At 42.0% G+C, this 6615-nt stretch overlaps 1 non-coding gene across 1 annotated transcript; it reads left to right on the forward strand.

Moving 5' to 3' along the window:
- The first annotated feature begins 4540 nt into the window (after nt 1-4540).
- Trnav-aac (transfer RNA valine (anticodon AAC)) lies at nt 4541-4612 on the forward strand. The gene has a single exon. It is a non-coding gene; the product is annotated as a tRNA-Val (tRNA).
- Nucleotides 4613-6615: the final 2003 nt, after the last annotated feature.

The following is a 6615-nucleotide window of genomic DNA, read 5'->3' on the forward strand; positions in this document are numbered from 1 at the left end:
GACCTGGAAAAAGCAATATAAAATGGTGCAAGCTGTTCGAGATTCTGAAAAAAGTAGGGGTAAGCTATAGGGAGAGACGGGTCATATACAATATGTATAACAACCAAGAGGGAATAATAAGAGTGGACGATCAAGAACGAAGTGCTCGTATTAAGAAGGGTGTAAGACAAGGCTGTAGCCTTTCGCCTCTACTCTTCAATCTGTACATCGAGGAAGCAATGATGGAAATAAAAGAAAGGTTGAGGAGTGGAATTAAAATTCAAGGTGAAAGGATAACGATGATACGATTCGCTGATGACATTGCTATCCTGAGTGAAAGTGAAGAAGAATTAAATGATCTGCTGAACGGAATGAACAGTCTAATGAGTACACAGTTTAGTTTGAGAGTAAATCGGAGAAAGACGAAGGTAATGAGAAGTAATAGAAATGAGAACAGCGAGAAATTTAACATCAGGATTGATGGTCACGTAGTCAATGAAGTTAAGGAATTCTGCTACCTAGGCAGTAAAATAACCAATGACGGACGGAGCAAGGAGGACATCAAAAGCAGACTCGCTATGCCAAAAAAGGCATTTCTGGCCAAGAGAAGTCTACTAATATCAAACACCGGCCTTAATTTGAGGAAGAAATTTCTGAGGATGTACGGCTGGAGTACAGTATTGTATGGTAGTGAAACATGGACTTTGGGAAAACCGGAACAGAAAAGAATCGAAGCATTTGTGATGTGGTGCTATAGACGAATGTTGAAAATTAGGTGGACTGATAAGGTAAGCAATGAGGAGGTTCTACGCAGAATCGGAGAGGAAAGGAATATGTGGAAAACACTGATAAGGAGAAGGGACAGGATGATAGGACATCTGCTAAGACATGAGGGAATGACTTCCATGGTATTAGAGGGAGCTGTAGAGGGCAAAAACTGTAGAGGAAGACAGAGATTGGAATACGTCAAGCAAATAATTGAGGACGTAGGTTGCAAGTGCTACTCTGAGATGAAGAGGTTAGCACAGGAAAGGAATTCGTGGCGGGCCGCATCAAACCAGTCAGTAGACTGATGACAAAAAAAAAAAAAAAAAGGCGTATTACCACCTCTGTCTTCCAATTTCAGAAGCGGAATGTATGGCTGTGACGTATCCTCCCTTTTATGTCTTCCCAGGAAACGCGAAGAAAACTGAGGCGTTAACAGCTCTGTGTACAGCGCCTCTTTCGCACACAGGCCAGCTTTCGGCGCTTTCAGCAAGTTACTGCCTGTGGAAGACGGCCAGAAGAAGCGGCGCGGCCACCTCGACGCCTGGGGTAACTTAATATCCGGCCATTACGTGGGCCCCCGCCTGCGGCCTGGCTCCCGTATCAAAGGGGGCTCGCTTATACCGCCGCACGTCCACGGCCGCCGCCAACGACGCTCTGTCCCGCGGCAGACATGGAGCCGTCTGCATGCACAAACTATGCAGCCACTCGTCTGCTTCATTCATAGCACGCCAACACACTGAACTAATGACGGACATTTGGTTTACTTATAACGGAGAGTTTGGTACCATTCTAGCTATACCGATTTGGCCACAACATCCTCTAGCATTTTTGGAAGTAATTAGACGGTAACTGTGTCACAATCTGGACATTCTCAGATTTGAAATTTCTTCCTAGTTGCGGTACTACACTAATTTGTCACGGGTGTGACATGTTACTTTCTTTTTCTCAATCAAGTGTTATTATACTTACTTATCGCCGTCCTTTATGTTAATCCACTGGATATTTTTCCATCAACTGCAACCAGTATTCTCGAGAATATGTTTTGCATGTTCTAAAATTACTTGCAAGCACAGTTCCTCCACTGAAGAGATCTTTATGTCAATGCCTACGCCCTGGTAACATGTGCTTGTAACGACTTTCACTAAATATTTTCTCTCGTCTATTCTTCTTAACATTTCTGCCTACCACACTTCATTTGACCACAAAATCCTTTACATCCTACTGAAAGTCGACTGTTGTTAGACACTTTTCATGCCATGCATCTAAATGCGCACTGATGAACACTTCATCCCTCAAGTAACCTTAGTTACTCACAACTCTGCCAGAGTAGCATATCGTAACTCTACGGCATGCGTTTACAGATCAGTCTTTCACTTTTTAAATTCTTCAGTTGCCTCTGCTTAAGTTACCTACGATACATTTTCTGTGCCACACTCTGTATCTGGAGCTTTTCCTTCCCCTTTTGGTAACGTTGCTCCCTTTTTTCGATCCCAGCGGGGTAGCGCAGTGATTAGCACACTAGTCTCGCAGTCGGGAGGATGACGGATCAAACCCGTGTTCGGCCATTCTGATTTAGGTTTTCCGTGATTTCTCTAAACCGCCTAAGGTTAATGCCGGGACAATTTCTTCGATATAGCACGGGCGCTTGTGAGCATACAAGCTGTGGCAGGAGATAAGAACGGCAGTTTCCCGCCGCAGAGCACGTGGCTGGCGCTTAAAGCGCTGCTGTAGCGTGCGGTTAGCGTGTACGCGGCGTTGGGAAACCGCGAGTGGACGCTTGGTAGGGGCGCGTATGGCCGTATTTCCGCTCTTGGTGAAATTTATGTGCTACAGAAAAATAAAAACAGAACTACGAGTGACACGGATGTGCGAGTTGGCACTCATGGACAGAAAAATATGCAAAGCTAAATTACCAAGACGCGCCACAAAAATATATAATAGAATAAAAGTTATTGTTGTCTTAAAAATTGTAAATTTATGAAAGTTCAAAAGCTAATATCTCGTCAATGCTTTGGCCGATTAATATGAACAAAGTGTCTTCGGATGTGGCTAGCAGAGATGCATCGAGAAATCATAGCCCATTTAGCAAAACATGTTCCAATTTTGAATTAGAAGTCGGAATATGGGATTCATCTGAGAATAAATTTAAAGAGACGAAACTAGCGGCAGCCTTCCAAAGTTTAAAGAGGTAGATAAGTAATTAAGTACCTATGTTTATTTGTTTATTGATGTTAATTATCAAAAATCCGTGAAAAGCAATATCACGCCACAAGAACATTATTTGTGAAAAAACAGTGGCAGATACAAAAAATTGGACTTTAAATTGTTATTGGCCGGAAATATATCAAATGTGTTTTTGTGTTTACTTTTAGAATATTCGTAATTTTTGTCAAACCTTGTTTTGAGTTAGGCAGTCGTTTCGAGGGTTGGATACGGCGGCCATCATTGATTACAGGGTAGCTGGGTTTGAGCGACGTTAAGAGACGGACGTGCGGCGCATCTTGGGGTAGCAATGGATAGGTTATATTTTATTTCAGCTTAAAAACTAAGTTTACGACAGGTATGACAGGTACGACAGGTATGAAGAAAAACGTGCCACACGCTGAGACCAGCCACATCTCTGCGCCACTCAATTAAACTGAGTGTAACAAATATATATTTTTTCTTGCCATAGCACATGGGGGCTCGAGCCAAACTATTCAGCTACATAGGTAGTACCCAGTACGGTCGTGCGCTTTCCTTTTCCATCCTTCCCTAATCCGAGCTTGTCGATGGGACATTAAACACTAATCCCTCCTGCCCCTCCAATTCGTTATTCGAAGAGTACCCTTTCGGTCTGCCATTGACAGACGCTCTTCGACAGCCAGTTCTCCGCAGTACCAACGTAGATTCATATCTTTAAGGAGCGAAGATTCGCAATAGTCTGCTACAGTTGTGTTGTACCCGAAGAGTGGAGTACACATGCTGTAAATCGGCGTTCCTGAGTTATCTCAGGAATTCAAACAATGGACGTAGTCGTGTGTCATGTAGATCATTCATGGTGGCCCAAGTGAAACCGTGTTCTACGTAAGTTAAGCGTAGGCTGGACGGCTCTACCTCGAAAATTACATTTTTCATAGTCCTTATCACTGTCGAGCTATTGTGGTTTCCACTCTCGTTTTGTGCGTGAAATTAAAACCGGCCACATAGTTTCCAAGTCAGTGAGTGCTTTATATGTTGCGACAGTCCTCATAAATATCCAATAGTTTATATTGCCAGGTACAATAAAAGCTGTTTACAGTCGTAAAAATATTGATACCACTACCACATATCGAATCTGATCCCACTACAAGATTCCAGAGACCTTGTCAAGTCTCACTCTTCTATGATGTATAAATGCAGACTGAAGTGTAGAATGAAAATTTGTACGATAGCTGGGATTCAAAACCTGATCTCCTGCACAGTAGCCAAGTGTTGTAACCATTAAACCACTCAGGCGTAGTGGTTTTGAACAACTGTTCAGACTCCCTCTTCAGTCCAAATTCCCATTCACACCTCAACTCAGCTGGAACTCTCCCTAGACTGGAACAGTTCCTCAGCATCGAACGAAATGAGGGATCCTGACCTAGTCTGGCATAGGCATTTCGTTCGTTGTTGAGATGCTGTTCCAATACAGTTTGAGAGCCTCTGCAATGCTGTACAAGTTTGCGTGGAATGCCATGTGAGCTGAAGTGTGAATGAGAATTTGGATTCAGGGGGGGGGGGGGGGGGGTGACGTGCTAGGATAGTCCGTGCAGGTGTGTTAAGTCATTGTGCCAGGGTGGCGTAGTGGTTAGCACATCTGCCTAACGAGCAGAAGACTCGGGTTAGAACCCCAACCTTGGTAAAATTTTCATTCGTCACTTCAATCCGCATATATACGTTTTCTCTATATCGAAGATCATACGTGGCGCGGCGATATGTTGTCAGCTAGGTAGTGGGGTGAATAGGAAACATGTTTCGTGAAATATTTATTCTAACAACAAGTAATATAGAGCCTTCCGAATCCATATATTTTGTGTTTGCAACGATGATCGAATTGAGTTTAAATAAGCAATATCGGCAGACATAACAGGATACTGTAGGGAACAGGCGAAGATGTCACAGAGAAGTACCAACTAAACCGTCGGCGGAATGAGATCTGGTAAAGACAATGGGAAGTAGCTGATAAGGAACGTCACGTCTACTACTTCTTCCTCCGTATCCGGAAACGGATAAGGCTGAACATGTTGATCCAATGCGTGGAATGGTTCATTTTCTCATCGGCCATTGCCCATTCGTAGCACATTTACAATGTTTTATGTAATCCAAATAGACACGCATACATGGGGCGAACCTGTATCCCCTGAGCATGTAACATTATATTGCAATACATACACACATACACAACCAAACCAAGGACTGAGTATGGACAAATTATACAACAAGCAGGTAACTGTTGTGTACTGGACTACTTATATATTCGACGAAGTGTCACGAACTTTATAGGAGGCTTGCATACAGGAACGACCATACGGAAAAATTAGAGTGGACACCCAACCAGCACGACAGCATAGCACATGGAATGGCACAGGCACAAACACAGGCACGGACTCGCATGCCAAAGCAGGCACAGACAACGACATAAGAGTACCTATGCTGATGTAGACATAAGATGGCATTAACAATCAGAGATTTATAAGAATCGTTATTATTTCTGTATAACAACCGCATGGATAACCGTTGTACTCGAACACGTATAAGAGAAAAGATACAATCAGATTTGTTCAACATACAATTCAAACGCCGGCCGGGGTGGCCGTGCGGTTCTAGGCATTACAGTCTCGAACCGCAGGACCACTACGGTCGCAGGTTCGAATCCTGCCTCGGGCATGGATGTGTGTGATGTCCTTAGGTTAGTTAGGTTTTAGTTCTAAGTTCTAGGGGACTGATGACATCAGAAGTTAAGTCCCATAGTGCTCAAAGGCATTCGAACCATTTGAACAACTCAAACGGTACACACAAACAACGTATAAACCTAACTTTAGTTATAGCAAAACGAACATTGACATGGCTAGATTGCTATACAGTTGTCTTCAGTCGTACAACACGATACCCCTGTTGTTCTTTTAATATTTTGTAACACTGGTAATGCACATTTTTTTGTTTGTGAACTCACTGATTTATTTCAGTGTTTGGGGTCCCATAATTTCTATGTAATTTTTATTTATATTATTTTACTATAAAATACTATCCACAATAAAATGATTATTCAATCCAAACTAAATACGGTTATTATTATACACAGAATATGCTAATTATGTTTAAAAACTGTGTTCAAAAACCGATATGTGTTATACTCTACAAGTTATCGATGTAAAGGTTATATATCTTTGGTGTATGTTTCCTCGGACTAGTAGCAGTAGTCAAGTGTTGGTTGCAAGCTGTGGTAGAGAGAACTCGTTTCTGATGTACGATTGTAGGATATACATATTGTACGATATACGTACTTTTAATGTTTCAGAAAACGTGAAAATTTTGACTTGCAGTTACTTAAATGTAAATGATACGTACTAAGTGATTAATATTGGTGTTACACTTTACAGACGTTATATCGGTGTTTCACTTTACACAAGTTATGTCTTACGTCGTATTCAGTACAAAACAGAAATGCATTACTGAAGAGAGAAATTTCTCCACAATACGCACAGTGGTCAGAAGACTAACATGTTGTTTGTAAACACTTTCAAGATTCAGGAAACCTCTCGCCTAAATCATAACCTCTTTAATTTTGATGACAACGAGTACCAGCAACAAGCACAGCAGCAACAACTATTGTGTCGATTAAAAAATTGTGTATTGTTCTTAAGT

The sequence above is a fragment of the Schistocerca cancellata genome, chromosome 2 (assembly GCF_023864275.1).
Source record: "Schistocerca cancellata isolate TAMUIC-IGC-003103 chromosome 2, iqSchCanc2.1, whole genome shotgun sequence".
NCBI classification, from domain to species: domain Eukaryota; kingdom Metazoa; phylum Arthropoda; class Insecta; order Orthoptera; family Acrididae; genus Schistocerca; species Schistocerca cancellata.